The sequence below is a fragment of the Coturnix japonica genome, chromosome 28 (genome assembly GCF_054131305.1).
Source record: "Coturnix japonica strain WE chromosome 28, WE-NBRP24, whole genome shotgun sequence".
In the NCBI taxonomy this organism is placed as follows: Eukaryota; Metazoa; Chordata; class Aves; order Galliformes; family Phasianidae; genus Coturnix; species Coturnix japonica.
Genome location: NC_140690.1, coordinates 7131333 through 7152515, shown reverse-complemented (window position 1 = coordinate 7152515; position 21183 = coordinate 7131333). Strand labels below are relative to the sequence as shown.

General features: G+C 55.4%; 1 long non-coding RNA gene across 1 annotated transcript; it reads right to left on the bottom strand.

Moving 5' to 3' along the window:
• Nucleotides 1-1490: 1490 nt before the first annotated feature.
• On the bottom strand, nt 1491-3703 carry LOC146756222 (uncharacterized). The gene is made up of 3 exons (XR_014937689.1): nt 3649-3703; nt 3224-3347; nt 1491-2315 (listed from the first exon to the last, which is right to left on the bottom strand). It is a non-coding gene; the product is annotated as an uncharacterized LOC146756222 (long non-coding RNA).
• Between the last annotated feature and the right edge of the window lie 17480 nt (nt 3704-21183).

Sequence of the window (21183 nt, the reverse complement as noted above, 5' to 3'; positions counted from 1 at the left end):
CCTCCACACAAGTGTCCCACCTCCTGCCACACAAGTGCCGCCTCCCACCCCACAAGTGCTATTTCCCGCCTTACAACTTCCACCTCCCGCCCCACAACTTCCACCTCCTGCCCCACAACTTCCACCTCCTTCCCCCAACTTTTACCTCCCACCTCACAACTTCCACCTCCTGACCCACAAATGCCACCTCCTGTTCCACAAGTGCCATTTCCTGCTCAAGAACTTCCACATCCTACCCCACAAGTGCCACCTCCTGCTTCACAAGTGCCACCCCCTGCCCCACAATCGCCACCCCCTGCCCCACAACTTTCATTTTCCTCCCCACAAGTGCCACCTTGACCTGCTGTCCATGCTCTTTGTAATACACCCCAGTATTCCATCGGCTTTTTTGGCTACAAGGGCACACTGCTGGCTCATGGTCAATCTGTCGTCCACCAGGACACCCAGGTTCCTCTCTTCAGAGCTCCTCTCCAGCAGCTCTTCCCCCAGCCTGTACTGGTGCATGCAATTACTGCTCCCTAGGTGCAAGACTCTACACTTGCTTTTGTTAAACCTCATCCGGTTTCTTACTGCCCAGCTCTCCAGCCTGTCCAGGTCTCGCTGAATGGCAGCACAGCCTTCAGGCGTGTCAGCCAGTCCTCCCAACTTTGTGTCATCACAAACTTGCTGAGGGTGGTCACTATCTCCTCATCAAGGTCGTTGATGAAGATATTGAACAAGACCGGACCCAGCACTGACCCCTGGGGGACGCCGCTAGTTACAGGTCTCCGCCTGGATTCTGCACTGCCAACAACGTCTCTCTGTGCTCTGCCAGTCAGCCACTTCTCAACCCACCTCTCTGTCCACTCATCTATCCCACGCTTGCTCAGCTTGTTATAAGGATGTCCTGGGAGACAGTACCAGATGCCTTGCTGAAATCATGGTAAACTACATCCACCGCCCTATCCAAAACTATCTTGCAGGTTCTTAGTTCTTTACCACTGTTTCCTTTCCCACGCCTTACAACTACAAGCAGCTAGAACAATGTTCTCTGAAGATATCCAGGACAGAAGAGTCCCGGTAGATCAGTATCAAGCCCAGCTCACAGGAGGCCAATGCCCACTGTTTCCTGCCTGATAAACGCAGATCTCTGGCAGCATTCAATTGTCTTCCCTGTACAACCACCCAGCCCCCCTCGTCATCATCAAAACCAGTATCATTTTAAAGTCAATGAATCTTGCCTGTAAAAGCACATCTAGCCTCCTACAGAAATTCATTGGTTTGGGGGACTGAAATTGAGAACACATCTGTAGGCAAACACTCCCATAAACTTCCATACGTCTGAATGTGCAGCCCCTCCTCATGCAGTGACCCTCCTTCCACAATTGCAGACGGTTTCATTCCCCACAGCAACTTCACAGTGGCAGAAGGGACGGACACCTCCCTGTAACCAGAAGGAAACAACAAAGGAAAATAAAGGGACGCCCGCAACCTCTCCAGCCTGTCCCGGTCCCTCTGGTTGGCTTCCCTCCCCTACAATATATTGACTGCACTGCTCAGTTTGTATCATCTGCAAACCTGCCATCATCTATGTCACTGACGAAGGAAGATGCTGAAGAGCAACGGTTTATATGGGTTAATACCTTGGGAGCCCCTCTCTTCAAGGAGCTAGTTCTGCAAGTCTGAGTCCCACAAAGGGTGGTCTCCATAGACGTTCAAATTCGTGCTGCACAACCCTACTTAATTTTCTGTATTCATTTCTGTATTGATCTCATGTGGATCAAAATAACACAGTCAGTATCTGCAACGAGTCTAGGCCGAGCAAAACTTTTGATGGAGGGAGCAAAGAGATCAAGACAAGATGATGTAGTGCAATGCAGTCAAAGCAGCTGGCCAAGCAAAAGCTATGTGCATGCATTTCCAAGCTGAGCACGCACCTGGAGCTGGGACTGTATCACTCATTGTCAGAAGAATTCCTGAGTACCCTCATAAAGAAAGCTATACACCAGTGTGACTGGAGTCCATTTACACCAATTAGACCTCTTTACATTTTAATAAGCACCATTTACTACTCCAAAGTTGCACTTCCCTTTGCCTTTCCATCTGAAGGGCTTTGAAAAAGTCTCTGAAATAGAAATTCTGTGATTGCTGTAATACACTTGGGTAGGTATCTGGACTTCCATCTTGAGACATCCAGCGCCTTTTACAGAAATAAAGAATACTCAAGGACTTAGGCCACCAAATTCCAACTCAGTTTTACACCACTGGTTTTTGATCTGATAGGCAGGAGACAGCGAAAGGCAGCTGCTCAGCAATCCCAGGAAGACAGCTGGGCTCTAGGGAGACAAGAAGGGCAGTAAGGTGACAAACAAAGTGATTATAAGGTTTTATTTAACAGCTCTGTATGGGACGATTCAACTACTTCAAGCTCCAGCAAGCTGCTAGAGACTGATAAAGCAAGACACCTCAGCGACCTCAAAAGCTGACAGCCTTTCAAAAGATAAACTGAACATACCATCTCAAAAAGCATACAATCAATCCATAGAAGTTAATCCAGCAAGCAGTCCTATGGTCAAATTGTGTGCTGCCAGTAAAGCCTTTTCATGAGCATTAAGAACATTTCTGGTTAGAGAGTTATCACAACATGGGCAGAAAATACCTAGGAGAATAGGAAAAAGAAAAAAGCAACCTACCCTTACCCTTACCCTACCCTTATCCAACTCCTCTCCCACATTTAGAATTGAAACAAGTTCAAATGCCATAAAAAATTGGGGGAATAAAACCATCTGGTATTTCCCAGGCAAACCACCAAGACCACAGAACCACAGAATAGCCCAAGTTGTAAAGGAACCACGAGGATTATCAAGTCCAACCCGATGCTCCAGGAAGGACAACCTAAACTCAAACGGCCTTTAAGCTGCAGCAGCTCAGGGCCAGGCCCACAGCCTCAGGGAGCATGTTCCATGACCGCTGGTATCAGACACAGCAAGCACAAGGAGCAGGCAGGTAGGCACAGCAAAGCAGCAAGCAAAGCCCAATTTCTCAGAGGGGGCCTGCTAACAGAGAGACCAGACACTGTCCTCCCAAAAAAACTCCACCATTTTGACAGCCAAAACAGAAACTACATTTTCGGTTCTCATGACTCTTCCCTGTGCTCCCAAATAAATAGTTTCGTGACATCCTCTATCACACTGCAACTGCTCAGAAGTAATAATCAAAATTATATCACTCATAAGAAACTCACTTTTGCATGGTGGTAACGAGAGTCCATTCCCATTGTGTCCCTCCGTGTTATGAACACTGCAATTGGCCTTCTGACAGCCTCCTGAATGAATCCACCAAAAGCAAGGAAGCACCCTGCCCTTACTCTGAAGAGAGAAAGAAAGCAAGGTTCATGGAAACAGGCACACAAGGCTCGCAACCAGACACGGTGCTCCAGGCTCCTGATCATGCCAGAGATAGGACTACCACAGTGCCAGAACATGATTTACCACTAAAGGAAACATCTGGGAGCACAATCACAACTTCAGCACAAGCTGTAACGGCTCAGCATATTTAGCTTTCGTATCATACAGCTGGAGAACGAGATACTCCCAAGCATCAGTCAGCAAGCACTCGGATGAGCCAGCCCTTTGGTTTTAATGATGACTGCCACCTTTGACACCTTACCAGAAGATACTTCCATTTATTAGCCTGGACTTCGTTTCTTCCATCAGCAGCTGCTCCAAAACTGCCCTTGATTCATACAGCGATACCATCGACTTCTAGCACGAGCTGACCTGCAAGACAGAGAAAAGAAAGCAGGATGACAACAAACACAGACGTAGCATCCTTTAATTATCTTGAACAACAGCAACAACAAAAACAGGAGATAAGTGCTGCTGTGGATGCACCCCAGTTTATAAAGAAATGGAAAACCAGCCCGGCCTCAGCAGCCCAACCTCCCACCCCATACGTTCCACCTTCCGCCCCACAAGTGCCACCTCACACCCCAACAGTGTCAACTTCCGCCCCACAAGTGACACCTCACGCCCCACAACTTCCACATCCCGCCCCACAAGTGCCACCACCTGACCCACAAGTGCCAACTCCTGCCCCACTAATGCAACTACCTGCCCCACAAGTGCCAACTCGCGCCCCACAACTGCCAACTCCTGCCCCACAAGTTCTACCTCCTGCCTTACAAGTGCCACCCCCTGCCTCACAGCTTCCACCTCCCGCCCCACAAATGCCACCTCCTGCCCTACAAGTGCCACCTCAGGCCCCACAAGTGCCCCCTCCCGCTCCACAAGTGCCACGTCCTGCCCCAAAAGGGCCAAATCCTGCCACGCAACTTCCACCTCCTGCCCCACATCATCCACCTCCCACCCCACAAGTGCCACCTCCTGTGGCACAAGTCCCAATTCCAGCCCTAAAAGTGCCAGCTCATGCTTCACAATTGCCAGCTCCTGCCCCACATCATCCACCTCCTGCCCCACAAGTGCCACCTCCTATCCCACATGTGCCAACTCCTGCCCCACAAGTGCCATTTCCTGCACCACATTTGCCACCTCCTGCCCCACAAGTGCCACCTCCTTCCCCACAAGGGCCACCTCCCGCCCCACAAGTTTAACCTCCAGACACACAAGTGCCACGTCCTGCCCCACAAGTGCCTCCTCCCGCCCCACAAGTGCCAAATCCTGACGCGCAACTTCCACCTCCTGCTCCACAAGTGCCATCTCCTGCCCCACAAGTGCCACCTCCCGCCCCTCTATAGCCACCTCCTGCCCCACAAGTTACACCTCTTGCCCCACAAGTTACACCTCTTGCCCCACAACGTCGACCCCCACCCCACATGTGCCACCACCTGACCCACAAGTGCCAAATCCTGCCCCACAAGTGCCGGCTCCTGCCCCACAAGTGTTACTTCTCGCCCCACAGCTTCAACCTCCAGCCACACAAGTGCCAACTCCTGCCCAACAAGTGCCACCTCCCGCCCAACAAGTGCCACCTCCCACCCCACTACTTCCACGTCACACCCCAAATCTTCTTACCTTCCACCCCACAAGTGCCACCTCCTGCCCCAAACCTTCAACCTACTGCCCCACAACTGCCACTTCCCACCCAGCAATTGCCACCCCCCGCCCCACAAGTGCCTCCTCCCACCCCACAAGTGCCAACCCTTACCCCACAAGTGCCAACTCCTGCCCCACATCATCCACCAACAGCCCCACAAGTGCCACCTCCTGCACTACAAGTGCCACCTCCCGACCCACAACTTCCAGCTCCCGCCCCAATAGTGCCAGCTCCCGGCCCACAGTTGCCACCTCCTGCCCCACAACTTCCATCTCCCACTCCACAAGTGCCACCTACTGCACAACAAATACCATCTCCTGCCCCATAAGTGCCACCTCCTGCCCCACAACCGCTACCTCCTGCCTCATATCATTCACCTCCCGCCCCACAATTTCCACCTCCTGCTCAACTAGTGCCACGTGCTGCCCCACAAGTTCCATTTCCCGCCCCACAAGTGCCGCCTCCCGCCCCACAAGTGCTAAATCGTGCCGCACAACTTCCACCTCCCGCCCCACAACTGCCACCTCCCGCCTTAAAAGTGCCACCTCCCGACCCACAAGTGCCTCCTCCTGTCCCACAGTTGTCACCTCCCGCTCCACAAGTTACACCTCACCCCCCACAAGTTCTACCACCCACCCCACAAGTGCCACCTGCAGCCCCAGAAGTGTCAAATCCTGCCACACAACTTCCACATCCAGCCCCACAAGTGCCACCTCCCACCCCACAACTTCCACTTCCCGCCCAACAACAGCCTCCTCCTGCCCCACAAGTGCCTCCTCCTGCCCCACAAGTGCCACTTCCTGCCCCACAAGTGCCACCTCCTGCCGCACAAGTGCTACCTACTTCCCCACAAGTGCCACCTCCTGCCCCACATCATCCACCTCCTGCCTCACAAATGCCTCCTCCTGACCCACAATTGCCACCTGCCGCCCCACAACTTCCACCTCACGCCCCACAAATGCCACCTCCCGACCCACATGTGCCACAACCCGCCCCACAAATCCAACTCCTGACCCACAAGTGCCACCTCCCGACCCACAAGTTCCACCTCCCGCACCACAAGTGCCAGCTCCTGCCCCACAAGTGCCAGCTCCCGACCCACATGTGCCAACTTCTGCTCCACAAGTGCCACTTCCTGCCGCACAAGTGATACCTCCAGCCCCACAACTGCGACCACCCGCCCCACAACTTCCACCTCCCGCCTCACAAGTGCAAACTCCAGGCCCACAAGTGCCACCTCCAGATCCACAAGAATTAACTCCTGCCCCACAAGTGCCACCTCCTGCCCTTCAAGAGCCACTTCTTGCCCCACAAGTAATATTTCCTGCCCCACAAGTGCCAACCCCTGCCCAACAAGTGCTATGACCCAGCCCACAAGTGCCAACTCCTGCCCCACTAGTGCCACCTCCCGCCCCACAAGTGCCAAAACCCTCCCCACAACTTCAACCTCCTTCCCCAAAACATCCACCTCCCGCCCCACAGGTGTCATCATCTGCCCCACAACTGCCACATCCCGCCCCACAAGTGCCACCTCCTGCCCCACAAGTGCCACCTCCCGCCCCTCAAGTGCCACACACTGCCCCACAAGTGCCGCCCCCAGCCCCGCAACTGCCACCCCTTGCCCCACAATTTCCACCTCCCACCCCACAATTTTTACCTCCCGCCCCACAAGTGCCATCTCCTGCCCCACAGGTGCCACCTACTGTTCCACATCATCCACCTCCTTCCCCACATCATCCACCTCCTGTTCCACAAATGTCACCTCCTGACCCACAACTTCCACATCCTGCCCCACAAGTGCCACCTCTTGCCCCACATCATCCACCAACCGCCCCACAAGTGCCACCTCCAGCCCCACCAGTTCCACCGCCCGCCCCACAAGTACCACCTCCTGACCCACAAGTACCACCTCCTGACCCAGAAGTGCCACTACGTGACCCACAATTGCCACCTCCCGTCTCACAATTGCAACTCTCGCCCAACAAGTGCCACCTCCTGCCCCACAATTGCCACCACCCCCCCAACAAGTGCCACCTCCCGCCCCACAAGTACCACATCCCACCCCACAAGTGCAACCTCCTGCCCCACAAGTGCCAACTCTCGCCCCACAAGTGCCAACTCCTGCCCCACAACATCCACCTCACGCTCCAAAAGTGCCACCTCCTGCCCCACAAGTGCTACTTCCTGCCTTACAAGTGCCACTTCCCGCTGCACAAGTGACACCTCCAGCCCCACAGCTGCCACAACCCGCCCCACAACTTCCACATCCCGCCTCACAACTGCAAGCTCCTGCCCCACAATTGCCACCTCCTACCACACAAGTGCCAACTCCTGCCCCACAAGTGCCACCTCACGTCCCTCAATTTTCACCTTATGCCCCAAAAGTGCCACCTCCCGCCCAACAAGTGCAACATCTCGCCCCACTAGTGCCACGTCCCGGCCCAAAATTGCTACCTCCTGCCCCACATCATCCACCTCCTGTTCCACAAATGTCACCTCCTGACCCACAACTTCCACCTCCTGCCCCACAAGTGCCACCTCCTGACCCACAACTTCCACATCCTGCCCCACAAGTGCCACCTCCTGCCCTACATAATCCACGTTTTGCTCCAAAATTGCCACCTCCTGCCCCACAAGTGCCACCTCCTGCCCCACAAGTGCCACCTCCTGCCCCACATGTTCCACCTACCACCCCACAAATTCCAACTCCTGCCCCAAAAGTGCCACCTCCCACCCCACAAATGCCACCTCCTGCCCTGCAACTTCCACCTCCTGCTCCACAAGGGCCATCTCCTGCCCCACATCGCCCACCGCCCACCCAACAAGTGCCACCTCCTGCCCCACAAATGCCAGTTCATGCCCCACAAGTGCCAGTTCAAGCCCCACATCATCCACCTTCTGCCTCACAAGTGCCACCTCCTGCCCCACATCATCCACCCCCTGCCCCACAAGTGCCACCTCCTGCCCCACAACGACCACCTCCTGCCCCACATCATCCACCCCCTGCACCACAAATGCCAGCTCATTCCCCTGAAGTGCCAGCTCTTGCCCCACAAGTGCCAGCTCCTGCCCAACAAGAGCCACTTCCTGCCCCACAAGTACCTCTTCCCTCCCAACAAGTTCCAATTTCCGCCCCACAAGTGCCACCTCCTGCCCCACAAGTGCAACCTCCTGCCTTACAAATGCCACCTTTCGCCCCACAAATGCCACCTCCCGCTCCACAACTTCCACCTCCTGCCCCACAAGTGCCACCTCCCACCCCACAAGTGCCACCTCCTGCCCAACATCTACCACCTCCCACCCCACAAGTGCCACCTCCCACCCTACAACTTCCATCTCCTGGCCCACAAGTGCCACCTCCTGCCTCAAAAGAGCCACCTGCCGCCTCACAACTTCCACGTAACGTCCCATAAGTTCCACCTCCTGCCCCACAAGTGCCACCTCCTTCCCCACAAATGCCAGCTGCTGCTCCACATCATCCAACTCCCGCCCCACAAGTGCCATGTCCAGCCCCACAACTTCCGCCTCCTGCCCCAAAAGTGTCAACTCCTGCCCCATAAGTTCCATATCCCGCCCCACAAGTGCCACTACCTGCCCCACTAGTGCCATCTCCATTTCCAGAAGTGCCACCTCCCACCCCACAAGTGCCACCTCCTGCCCCACAAGTTCGAACTCTCGTCTAACATGTGTTACCTCCTGCCCAACATTTACCACCTCCCGCTCCACAACTTCCACCTACTGCCCCACAAGAGCCACTTCCTTCACCACAGGTATCCCATCCCACCCCTCAAGTTTCAATTCCTGCCATACAAGTGCCACCTCCTTCCCCACAAGTGCCACCTCCTTCCCCACAAGTGCCACCTCCTGCCCCACAAGTGCCACCTCCTGCCCCACAAGTGCCACCTGTCACCCTGCAAGTCCAGCTCCTGCCCCACAAGTGCCAGCTCATGCTTCACTAGTGCCAGCTCCTGCCTTACAAAGACAGCCTCCTGCCCCACATCATCCACCTCCTGCCCCACAAAGACCACCTCCTGCCCCACATCATCCACCTCCTCCCCCACAAGTGACAATACTTCTTCCACAAGTGCCACCTCCCGCCCCACAAATGCCAAATCCTGCCCTGCAACTTCCACCTCCTGCCCCACAAGTGCCACCTCCTGCCCCAGAAGTTCCAGCTCATGCTTCACAAGTGCCAGCTCCTGCCCCACATCATCCACTTCCTGCTCACATGTGCCACCTCCTGTCCGACAAAGACCACCTCCTGCCCCACATCATCCACCCCCTGCCACACAAGTGCCACCTCCTGCCCCACATCATCCACCCCCTGCCACACAAGTGCCACCTCCTGCCCCACAACGACCACCCCCTGCACCACAAGTGCCAATTCCTGCCCTACAAGTGCCAGCTCATTCCCCTGAAGTGCCAGCTCCTGCCCCACAAGTGCCACAGTTTGACACACCACTGCCACCTCCCCCCCAAATAATCCACCTCCTGCCCCACAAGTGTCACTGACTGACCAACTTCCTCCTCCTGACCCACAACTGCAACCTCCTGCCCCACAAGTGCCAGCTCCTGCCTCACAAATGCCAGTTCATGCCCCACAAGTACCTCTTCCCTCCCAACAAGTTCCAATTTCCACCCCACAAGTGCCACCTCCTGCCCCACAAGTGCAACCTCCTGCCCCACATCGTCCACCTCCCACCCAACAAGTGCCACCACCGGCCCCACAAGTGCCAATTCCTGACCCACAGGTGCCAGCTCCTGCCCGACAAGAGCCACTTCCTGCCCCAAAAGTACCTCTTCCCTCCCAACAAGTTCCAATTTCCGCCCCACAAGTGCCACCTCCTGCCTCACAAGTGCAACCTCCTGCCACACAAGTGTCACATTTCGCCCCACAAATGCCACCTCCCACTCCACAACTTCCACCTCCTGCCCCACAACTTCCACCTCCCGACCCACAAGTGCCACCTCACGCCCAACATCTACCACCTCCCACCCCACAAGTGCCACCTCCCACCCTACAACTTCCATCTCCTGGCCCACAAGTGCCACCTCCTGCCTCAAAAGAGCCACCTCCTGCCCCACAACTTCCACGTAACGCCCTATAAGTTCCACCTCCTGCCCAAAAAGTGCCACCTCTCGTTCCACAAGTGCCACCTCCTGCCCCACAAGTGCCACCTCTCGTCCCACAAGTGCCACCTCCAGCCCAACAAGTGCCACCACCCTCCCCAAAATGCCAACTCCCGCCCCACAAGTGCCACGTCCAGCCCCACAACTTCCACCTCCTGCCCCAAAAGTGTCAACTCCTGCCCCATAAGTTCCATATACCGCCCCACAAGTGCCACTACCTGCCCCACAAGTGCCAACTCCTGCCACACAACTGACAATTCCTGCCCCAAAAGTGACAGCTCATGCTTCACAATTGCCAGCTCCTGCCCCACATCATCCACCTTCTGCCCCACAAGTGCCACATCCCGCCCAACAATTGTGGCCACATGACAAACAAGTTCCACTTCCGCCCCACAAGTGCCACCTCCTGCCCAACAAGTGCCATTTCTTACCCCACAGGTTCCAAATCCTACCCCACTGGTGCCATTTCCTGCCCCACAAGTGCCATTTCCCCCCCCACATGTGCCAACTCCTGCCTTACAAGTTTCACCTCCCACCCCACAAATTCCACCCCCCACCCCACAAGTTCCACCTCCTGCCCCAAAAGTGCCAATTCCTGCTTCACAAGTGCCAGCTCATGCTTCACAAATGCCAGCTCATGCCCCACATCAACAACTTCCTGCCCCACAAGTGCCACCTCTAACCCCACAAAGACAGCCTCCTGCCCCACATCATCCACCTCCTGCCCCACAAGTGCCAGCTCATGCCCCACAAGTGCCACCTCTTGCCCCACAGGTGCCACCTCCTACCCCACATCATCCACCTCCTCCCCCACAAGTGACAATACCTGTTCCACAAGTGCCACCTCCCGCCCCACAACTTCAACATCCCGCCACACAAGTGCCGACTCCTGGCAACGTGTGCCACATCCTGCCCCACAAGTGCCAGCTCCTGCCCCACATGTTCCACCTACCATCCCACAAATTCCACCTCCTGCCCCACAAGTGTCACTGACTGACCAACTTCCTCCTCCTGACCCACAAGTGCCAGCTCCTGCCCCACAAGAGCCACTTCCTGCCCCACAAGTACCTCTTCCCTCCCAACAAGTTCCAATTTCCGCCCAACAAGTACCACCTCCTTCTGCACAAGTTCCACCTCCTGCCCTAAAAGCTCCATTTCCTGCCCCACAAGTTCCACCTCCCGCCCCACAAGTGCCACCTCCCGCCCTACAACTGCCAAACCCTGCCCCAAAACTTCCACCTCCTGCCCAACAATTTCCAACTCCTGCCCCACAATTGCCACCTCCTGCCACACAAATGCCACCTTCTGCCTCAAAATGCCACCTCCTGCCCAACAACTCCAACCTCCCGCCCCACAAGTACCACCTCCTGCTCCACAAGTTCCACCTCCTGCCCCATAAGTTCCACCTTACGCCCCACAAGTGCCATCTCCTGCCCCAAAAGCTCAATTTCCTGCCCCATCAGTGCCACCTCCCGCACCACAAGTGCCACCTCCTGCCCCACAACTTTCACCTCCTGCCCCACAAGTGCAACCTCCCTGCCCACGAGTGACACAATCTGCCCAAGTGCCACCTCCTGCCTCACAACTTCCACCTCCCGCCCCACAAGTGCCACCTCCTGTCTCACAAGTGCAACCTCCCGCCCCACAACTTCCACAACCTGCCCCACAAGTGCCACCTCCCGTCACTCAACTTCCAACTCCTGGCCCATAAGTGCGACTTCCTGCCCCACCATTACCACCTCCTGCCCGACAATTTCCACCTCCTGCCCCACAAGTGCCACAACCTGCTCCACAATTTCAACGTCCTGCCTTACAAGTGCCACATTCTGCCCCACAAGTGTAGGCTCCTGCTCCATAAGTGCCACCTCCCGAACCACAACCTCAACCTCTGGCCCCACAAGTCCCACCTCCCGCCCCATAAGTGCCACATCCCGCCCCACAAGTGCCACCACCCGCCCCACAAGTGCCACCTTCTGTTCCACAACTTCCACCTCCTGCCCCACAAGTTATAACTCCTGCCCCACAAGTTTTGCATTTTGCCCCACAAGTGCCACCTCCCGCCTCACAAGTGCCACCTCCCGACCCACAAGTTCCAATTCCTGCCCCACATCATTCACCTCCTGCCCCACAAGTGCCACCTCCAACCCCACAAGTACCACCTCCTGCTCCACAAGTTCCACCTCCTGCCCCATAAGTTCCACCTTACGCCCCACAAGTGCCATCTCCTGCCCCAAAATCTCAATTTCCTGCCCCATCAGTGCCACCTCCCGTACCACAAGTTCCACCTCCTGCCCCATAAGTGCCAATTTCTGCCCCACAAGTGCCACTTCCCGCCTTACAAATGCCACCTCCTGCCCCACAACTTTCACCTCCTTCCCCACAAGTGCAACCTCCCTGCCCACGAGTGACACAATCTGCCCAAGTGCCACCTCCTGCATCACAACTTCCACCTCCTGCCCCACAAGTGCCACCTCCAGTCACTCAACTTCCACCTCCCGCCCCGCAAGTTCCAACTCCTCCCCACAAGTGCCACCTCCCGCCCCACAAGCGCCACCTCCCTCTCCACAAACTCCACCTCCCACGCACAAGTGCCACATCCTGCCCCACAAGTGCCACCTCATGCCTCACAAGTGCCACCCCCCCCAACAAGTGCCACCTCCCGCCCCACAAGTGCCACCTCCCACGCACAAGTGCCACATCCTGCTCCACAAGTGCCACCTCCCACGCACAACTGCCACATCCCGCCCCACAAGTGCCACCTCTAGTCCCACAAACTCCAACTCCCACGCACAAGTGCCACCTTCCACCCCGCAAGTGCCACCTCACACCCCAACAGTGTCAACTTCCGCCTCACAAGTGCCACCTCACGCCCCACAACTTCCACATCCCGCCCCACAACTGCCACCACCTGACCCACTAATACAACTACCTGCCCCACAAGTGCCAACTCGTGCCCCACAAGTGCCAACTCCTGCCGCACAAGTTCTACCTCCTGCCTTACAAGTGCCACACCCTGCCTCACAACTTCCACCTCCCGCCCCACAAATGCCACCTCCTGCCCTACAAGTGCCACCTCAGGCCCCACAAGTGCCCCCTCCCGCTCCACAAGTGCCACGTCCTGCCCCACAAGTGCCATCTCCTGCCCCACAAGGGCCAAATCCTGCCCCACATCATCCACCAACCGCCCCACAAGTGTCACCTCCTGCACCACAACTTCCATCTCCCACTCCACAAGTGCCACCTACTGCACAACAAATACCATCTCCTGCCCCATAAGTGCCACCTCCTGCCCCACAACCGCTACCTCCTGCCTCATATCATTCACCTCCCGCCCCACAATTTCCACCTCCTGCTCAACTAGTGCCACGTGCTGCCCCACAAGTTCCATTTCCCGCCCCACAAGTGCCACCTCCCGCCTTAAAAGTGCCACCTCCCGACCCACAAGTGCCACCTCCCGCCTTAAAAGTGCCACCTCCCGACCCACAAGTGCCACCTCCTGCCCCACAAGTGCCACTTCCTGCCCCACAAGTGCTACCTACTTCCCCACAAGTGCCACCTCCTGCCCCACATCATCCACCTCCTGCCTCACAAATGCCTCCTCCTGACCCACAATTGCCACCTGCCGCCCCACAACTTCCACCTCACGCCCCACAAGTGCCACCTCCCACCCCAGAAGTGCCACAACCCGCCCCACAAATCCAACTCCTGACCCACAAGTGCCACCTCCCGCCCCACAAGTTCCACCTCCCGCACCACAAGTGCCAGCTCCTGCCCCACAAGTGCCAGCTCCCAACCCACATGTGCCAACTTCTGCTCCACAAGTGCCACTTCCTGCCGCACAAGTGATACCTCCAGCCCCACAACTGCGACCACCCGCCCCACAACTTCCACCTCCCGCCTCACAAGTGCAAACTCCAGGCCCACAAGTGCCACCTCCAGTTCCACAAGAATTAACTCCTGCCCCACAAGTGCCACAAACCTGCCCCACAAGTGCCACTTCCTGCCCCACAAGTGCCACGTCCTTCCCAATTGCCACGTTCTGTCCCACAAGTGCCACCTCCTGCCGTACAAGTGCCACCCTCTGCCCCACAATTGCCAATTCTTGCCCCACAATTGCCAATTCTTGCCCCACAACTTCCACCTCCCACCCCATAACTTCCACCTCCCGTCCCACAGCTTCCACATCCTGCCCCACAAGTGCCACCTCCTGTCTCACAAGTGCAACCTCCCGCCCCACAACTTCCACAACCTGCCCCAAAAGTGCCACCTCCTGTCACTCAACTTCCAACTCCCGCCCCACAAGTGCCACCTCCCGCCCTACAACTTCCACCTCCCGCACCACAACTTCCACCTCCTGCCTCACAAGTTCCACATCCCGCCCCACAACTTCATTCTCCCGCCCCACAACTTCCAACTCCTGGCCCACAAGTGCGACCTCCTGCCCCACCATTACCACCTCCTGCCCCACAATTTCCACCTCCTGCCCCACAAGTGCCACAACCTGCTCCACAATTTCAACGTCCTACCTTACAAGTGCCACATTCTGCCCCACAAGTGTAGGCTCCTGCTCCACAAGTGCCACCTCCCGAACCACAACCTCAACCTCTGGCCCCACAAGTCCCACCTCCCGCCCCACAAGTGCCACATCCCGCCCCACAAGTGCCACCACCCGCCCAGCAAGTGCCACCTTCTGTTCCACAACGTCCACCTCCTGACCCACAAGTGCCAATTCCTACCCCACAAGTGCCACCTCCCGTCACTCAACTTCCAACTCCCGCCTCACAAGTGCCACCTCCCGCACCACAACTTCCACCTCCTGCATCACAACTTCCACATCCCGCCCCACATGTACCACCTCCTGCATCACAACTTCCACCTCCCGCCCCACATGTACCACCTCCTGCATCACAAATTCCACCTCCCGCCCCACATGTACCACCTCCTGCATCACAACTTCCACCTCCCGCCCCACATGTACCACCTCCTGCATCACAACTTCCACATCCCGCCCCATATGTACCACCTCCTGCATCACAACTTACACCTCCCGCCCCACATGTACCACCTCCTGCATCTCAACATACACCTCCCGCCCCACATGTACCACCTCCTGCATCACAACTTACACCTCCCGCCCCAAGAATGCCACATCCTGCCCCACAAGTGCCACATCCTGCCCCACAAGTGCCCCCCCCCTCACAAGTGCCACCTCCCACGCACAAGTGCCACATCCTGCCCCACAAGTGCCACCTCCCACGCACAAGTGCCACTACCTGCCCCAAAGTGCCAACTCCTACCCCACAATTTCTATGTGCCTCTGTGGGGTCTCTTATGGGTATCTCTGGACCCAAATGTATTCCTATGGGTACCTATGGGTTTCAATGTGGTCCCTATGTGCCTCTATGGGGTCTCTTATGGGTCTCAGCAGTGTCCCTATGTGTCTCTATGGGTCTCACTGTCCCCCACTGTAATCCATGGGATCCCTATGTTTCCCAATGTCCCCCTATGGGTCACTATGTGTCCCAATGTCCCACCTATGGGTTTCTATGTGCCACTATGGGGTCTCTATGGGGTCTCTATGGGGTCTCATGGATATCTCTGGGCTCAAATGTCTTCTTATGGTTGACTATGGGTTTCAATGCAGTCCCTATGTGCCTCTATGGGGTCTCTTATGGGTCTCACCGAGGTCCCTATGTGTCTCTATGGGTCTCACTGTCCCCCACTGAAATCCATGGGGTCCCTATGTGTCCCAATGTCCCCCTATTGGTCCCAGTGTCAGCCTATGGGTCACAATGTGTCCCTATGTGTCCCAATGTCCCTCCTATGTGTTGCTAAGTGTCTCCATGGGGTCTCTTATGAGTATCTCTGGGCCAAAATATCTACCTATTGGTATCCATAGGTTACATTACGTCCCTATGTGCCTCTATGGGGTCTCTTAAGGGTTACAGCGGAGTCCCTATGTGTCTCTATGGGTCTCACTGTCCCCCACTATGTTCCATGGGGTCCCTATGTGTCCCAATATACCCCTATGGGTCCCAGTGTCTCCCAATGGGTCACTATGTGTTCCTAAGTGCCGAATGTCACCCCTATGTGTCCCAATCGCCCCCTTTGGGGTTTCTATGGGGACTCTTATTGGTATCTCTGGGCCCAAATGTCTTCCTATGGGTATCTATGGGTTTCAATGAGGTCCCTATGTGCCTCTATGGGGTCTCTTATGGGTATCAGTGGAGCCCCTATGTTTGTCTACGGGTCTCACTGTTCCCCACTGTAATCCATGGGGTCCCTATGTGTCCGATTGTCTACACTATGGGTTGCTATGTACCTCTATGGGGTCTCTATGTGGTCTCTTATTTGTATCTATGGGCTTAAATGTCCTCCTATGGGTATCTATGGGTTTCAATGTGGTCCCTATGTGCCTCTATGGGGTCTCTTATGGGTCTCAGCAGAGTCTCTATGTGTCTCTACGGGTATCACTGTCTTCCACTGTAATCCATGTTGTCCCTATGTGTCCCAGTGTCACCCTATGGGTCCCAGTGTCTCCCTATGGGTCACTATGTGTCCATATGTGTCCCAGTGTCCCCCCTATGGGTTGCTATGTGCCTCTATGGGTTCTCTATGGGGCTCTATGGGGTGCCTATGGAGCTCTATGGGGTTCTATGGGGCGTTCTGAGGTTTCTATGGGGTGTCTATGGAACGCAATGGTGTGTCTATGTGGCAAAATGAGTTTCTATGGGTGGCTATGGGAGCTCTATGGGGCACAATGGGTTGCCTACGGGGCTCTATGGGATGTCTATGGGGCTCTATGGCGCGGCTATATGTCCTTATGTGGTGTCTATGTGGCACTATGTTGTGCTATGGGGTGCTGTGAGGCACTATGGGGTGCTATGGGGCTCTATGGAGCAGTATAGGGTGTCTATGGGTCCCTATGTGGTGCAATGGGGCGCTGTGGGGCACAAGGGAGTGTCTATGAGGCTCCATGGGCTGCTATGGGGCACTATGGAGTAGCTATGTGGTGCTATGGGGTCTCTTTGGGCCACTATAGGTCACTATGGGGTGTCTATGGGGCTCTATGGGGTATCTTTGTGTTCCTATGGTGCGCTATGGGTGACTATGGGGTCGCTCTGGGTTTCTTTGAGGCACTATGGGTCTCAATGGGGTCTCTATGGGTCTCAATTTCTCCTTATGGCTCCCAATGACTGTCTATGGGTCTCTATGTGTCCCTATGGGTCCCAGTGTCTCTCTATGTGTCCCTATGGGTCCCAGTGTCTCTCTATGGGTCCCAATGTCTTCCTCTGGATCTCTATGGGTCCCTAGGGGTCCCAGTGTCTCTCTATGTCCCCCTGTCTAGGTGGTAACTATACAGATGGTAACAAAGATGGTAACAAATGTACAGAGGTTCTAAGCGAGAGAGAAACTCACCAGTGGTGATGCCTTCGCTGAGGAAGCTGGGGCGGTCTTCACTGCAGAGCGATGTCCAAGAGATGCTGCCTCACAGAATCACAGAATTCTCAAGGTTGGAAAAGGGCTGCCAGCTTTTGTAGGAGAATAGCATGGGAGACAGTTGTGAAGGCTTTGCTGAAGTCCAAGTAGAGCACATCAACAGCCTTTCTTTCTTTCCTTCATCCATCAGATGGGTCACAGGATCGTAGAAGGAGATCAGATTGGTCAAGCAGGAGCTGCCCTTCACGAACCCATGCTGGCTAGGTCTGATCTCCTGCTCATCCCACACCTGCCGCATCTGTCATCTCCCTCAAGACAATTCGTTCCATTCCCTTCCCTGGCACCGAGGTCAGGCTAACAGGCCTGGAGTTGCCCGGATCCTCCTGACAACCTTGCTTGGAAATGGGAGTCACGTTGGCAAGCCTCCAGTCTTCTGGGACCTCACCCGGTAACAGGGAGCTCGGAAAGATAATGGAAAGCGGCTCGAGTGAGGGTCAGCCCTTAAATGAGGTCTCAGAGGAGGTGGAGTCGAGCTCCAGCCCTCCCGGGAGCACAGCTCCATGACTCTCACCTGTGCTCCCGCAGCTGACCCCACACTTGCCTCAGCTGATTAATCAGAGGTTCAGGCTGTGATTACCAATCTCCCACACAGCCCCTGTGGGTCCCAATGTTTCCCTATGGATCTCTGGGTGTCCCTATAGGACTCTATGGGGTTATTATGCCTCTAAATGGGTCCCTATATGTCTCTATGTCTCTCTATGGGGTCCCTATGTGTCCCAATGTCCCCACTATGGTTTGCTATGTGCCTCTATGGGGTCTCTATGGGGTCTTTTATGGGTAACTATCGTCCCAAATGTATTCCTAAGGGTATCTATGGGTTTCAATGTGGTCCCTATGTGCCTCTATGGGGTCTCTTATGGGTCTCAACGAAGTCCCTATGTGTCTCTATGGGTCTCACTGTCCACCACTGTAATCCATGTGGTCCCTATGTGTCCCAATATCCCCATATGGGTCCCAGTGTCTCCCTATGAGTCACTATGTGTCCCTATGTGTCCCAATGTCCCCCCTATGGGTTGCTATGTGCCTCAATGGGCTCTCTTATGGATAGCTCTGGGCCCAAATGTCTCCCTGTGGGTATCTATGGGTTACATTAGGTCCCTATGTGCCTCTATGGGGTCTCTTATGGGTCTCAGCGGGTTCCCTATGTGTCTCTATGGGTCTCACTGTCCCCCACTGTAATCCATGGGGTCCTTATGTGTCCCATTGTCCCCCTATGGGATCCAGTGTCTCCTCATGGGTCACGGTGTGTCCCTATGTGTCCCTATGTCCCCCCTATGGGTTGCTATGTTCCTCTATGGGGTCTCTTATGGGTCTCAGCAGGGTCCCTATGTGTCTCGATGGATCTGACTGTCCCCCACTTTAATCCATGGGGTCACTATGTGTCCCAATGTCCCCCTATGGGTCCCAGTGTCTCCCTATGTGTACCTATGTGTCCCAATGTCCCCCTATGGGTCACTATGTGTCCCAATGTCCCCCCTATGGGTTGCTATGTGCTTGTATGTGGTTTCTTATGGGTATCTCTGGGCCCAAATATCTTCCTATAGCTATCTATGGGTTTCAATGTGGTCCCTATGTGCCTCTATGGGGTCTCTTATGGGTCTCAGCGGGGTTTCTATGTGTCTCTATGGGTCTGGCTGTCCCCCACTGTAGTCCAAGGGGTCCCTATGTGTCCCAATGTCCCCATATGGGTCCCAGTGTCTCCCTATGGGTCAGAATGTTTCCCTACGTGTCCCAATGTGCCCCCTGTGGGTTGCTATGTGCCTCTATGGGGTCTCTGTGGGGTCTCTTATGGATATCTCTGGGCATAAATGTCTTCCTACAAGTATCTATGAGTTTCAATGTGGTCCCTAGGTGCCTCTATGGGGTCTCTTATGGGTCTCAGCGGGGTCCTTATGTATCTCTATGGGTCTCACTGTCCCCCACTGTAATTCATTGGGTCCCTATGTGTCCCAATGTCCCCCTATGGGTCCCAGTGTCTTCCTACGGGTCACAATGTGTACCTATGTGTCCCAATGACCCCCTATGGGTTGCTATGTGCCCCTATGGGGTCTCTATGGGGTCTCTTATGGTTATCTCTGGGCCCAAATGTCTTCCTTTGGGTATCTATAAGTTTCAAAGTCGTCCTATGTGTCCCTATGGGTCTTAATGGCTCCTAATGTGTCCCTATGAGTCTATATGTGGTCTCACTGTCCCAGTGGGTCTCTATGTGTTCCTATGTGTCTATATGGAGTCTCTATCTGGTTCCTATGGGTCTTGGTGTCCCTCTATGTGTCACTTTGTGCCTCTATGGGGTCTCCATGGGTTTCTATGGGGTCTCTATGTCTCTCTTTGGGTCCCTATTGGTCCCAATAGGTCCCTATGAGTCTCTATGCTGTCTCCCTTTGTCCCCATATGGGTCCCAGTGTGACCCACATGTGCCCACAGCAGCTCCTGCCCCATAGACCTGACCCACATGTTCCCCACAGCAGCTCCTGCCCCATAGATCTGACCCACAGCACCTCCTGCCCCATAGATCTGACCCACATGTGCCCCACAGCAGCTCCAAAATCATAGATCTGACTCACATCAGTCCAACAGCAGATTTTGCACCATAGATATGTCCCTCATATTCCCCACAGCAACTCCTGCCCCATAGATCTGACCTACATCATCCCCTCTGCAGCTCCTGCCCCATAGGTCTGACCCACATGTGCCCCACAGCAGCTCCTGCCATATAGATCTAACCACCATCAGCCCCAAAGCAGCTCCTGCCCCATAGATCTGACCAAAGTCAGCCCCACAGCAGCTCCTGCCTTACAGATATGACCCCCATCAGCCCCACAACAGCTTCTACCCCATAGATCTGACCCACATGTGCTCCACTGCAGCTCCAGTCCCGTAGATCTGAACCACAGCAGCCCATGCCCCATAGATCTGACCCTCATCAGCAACACAGCAGCTCCTGACCCATACATCTGACCCAAATCTGCCCCACACCATCTCCTGCCCCATAGATCTAACTCACATGTGCCCCACAGCAGCTCCTGCCCATAGATCTGACCCACAGCAGCTCCTGCCCTATAGATCTGATTCAAATCTGCCCCACAGCAGCTCCTGCTCCATAGATCTGACCCACATGTGCCCCAGAGCAGCTCTGCCCCATTGATTTGACCCACATCAGCCCCACAGGAGATCCTGCCCCATAGATCTGACCCACATCAGCCCCACAGCAGATTTTGCCCCATAGATATGTGCCACGTCTGCCCCACAGCAGCTCCTGCGACATAGATCTTACCCAGATCTGCTCCACAGCAGCTGCTGCCCCAAAGATCTGACCAATATCAGCCCCACAGCAGCTCCTGCCCCATAGATCTGACCCACATCTGCCCCACAGCAGCTCCTGCCCCATAGATCTGACCCTCATCTGCCCCACAGCAGCTCCTGCCTCATACATCTGACTCACAGCATCTCCTGCCCCATAGAACTGGCCCACATCAGCCACAGCAGCACCTGACCTATAGATCTGACCCACATCTGACC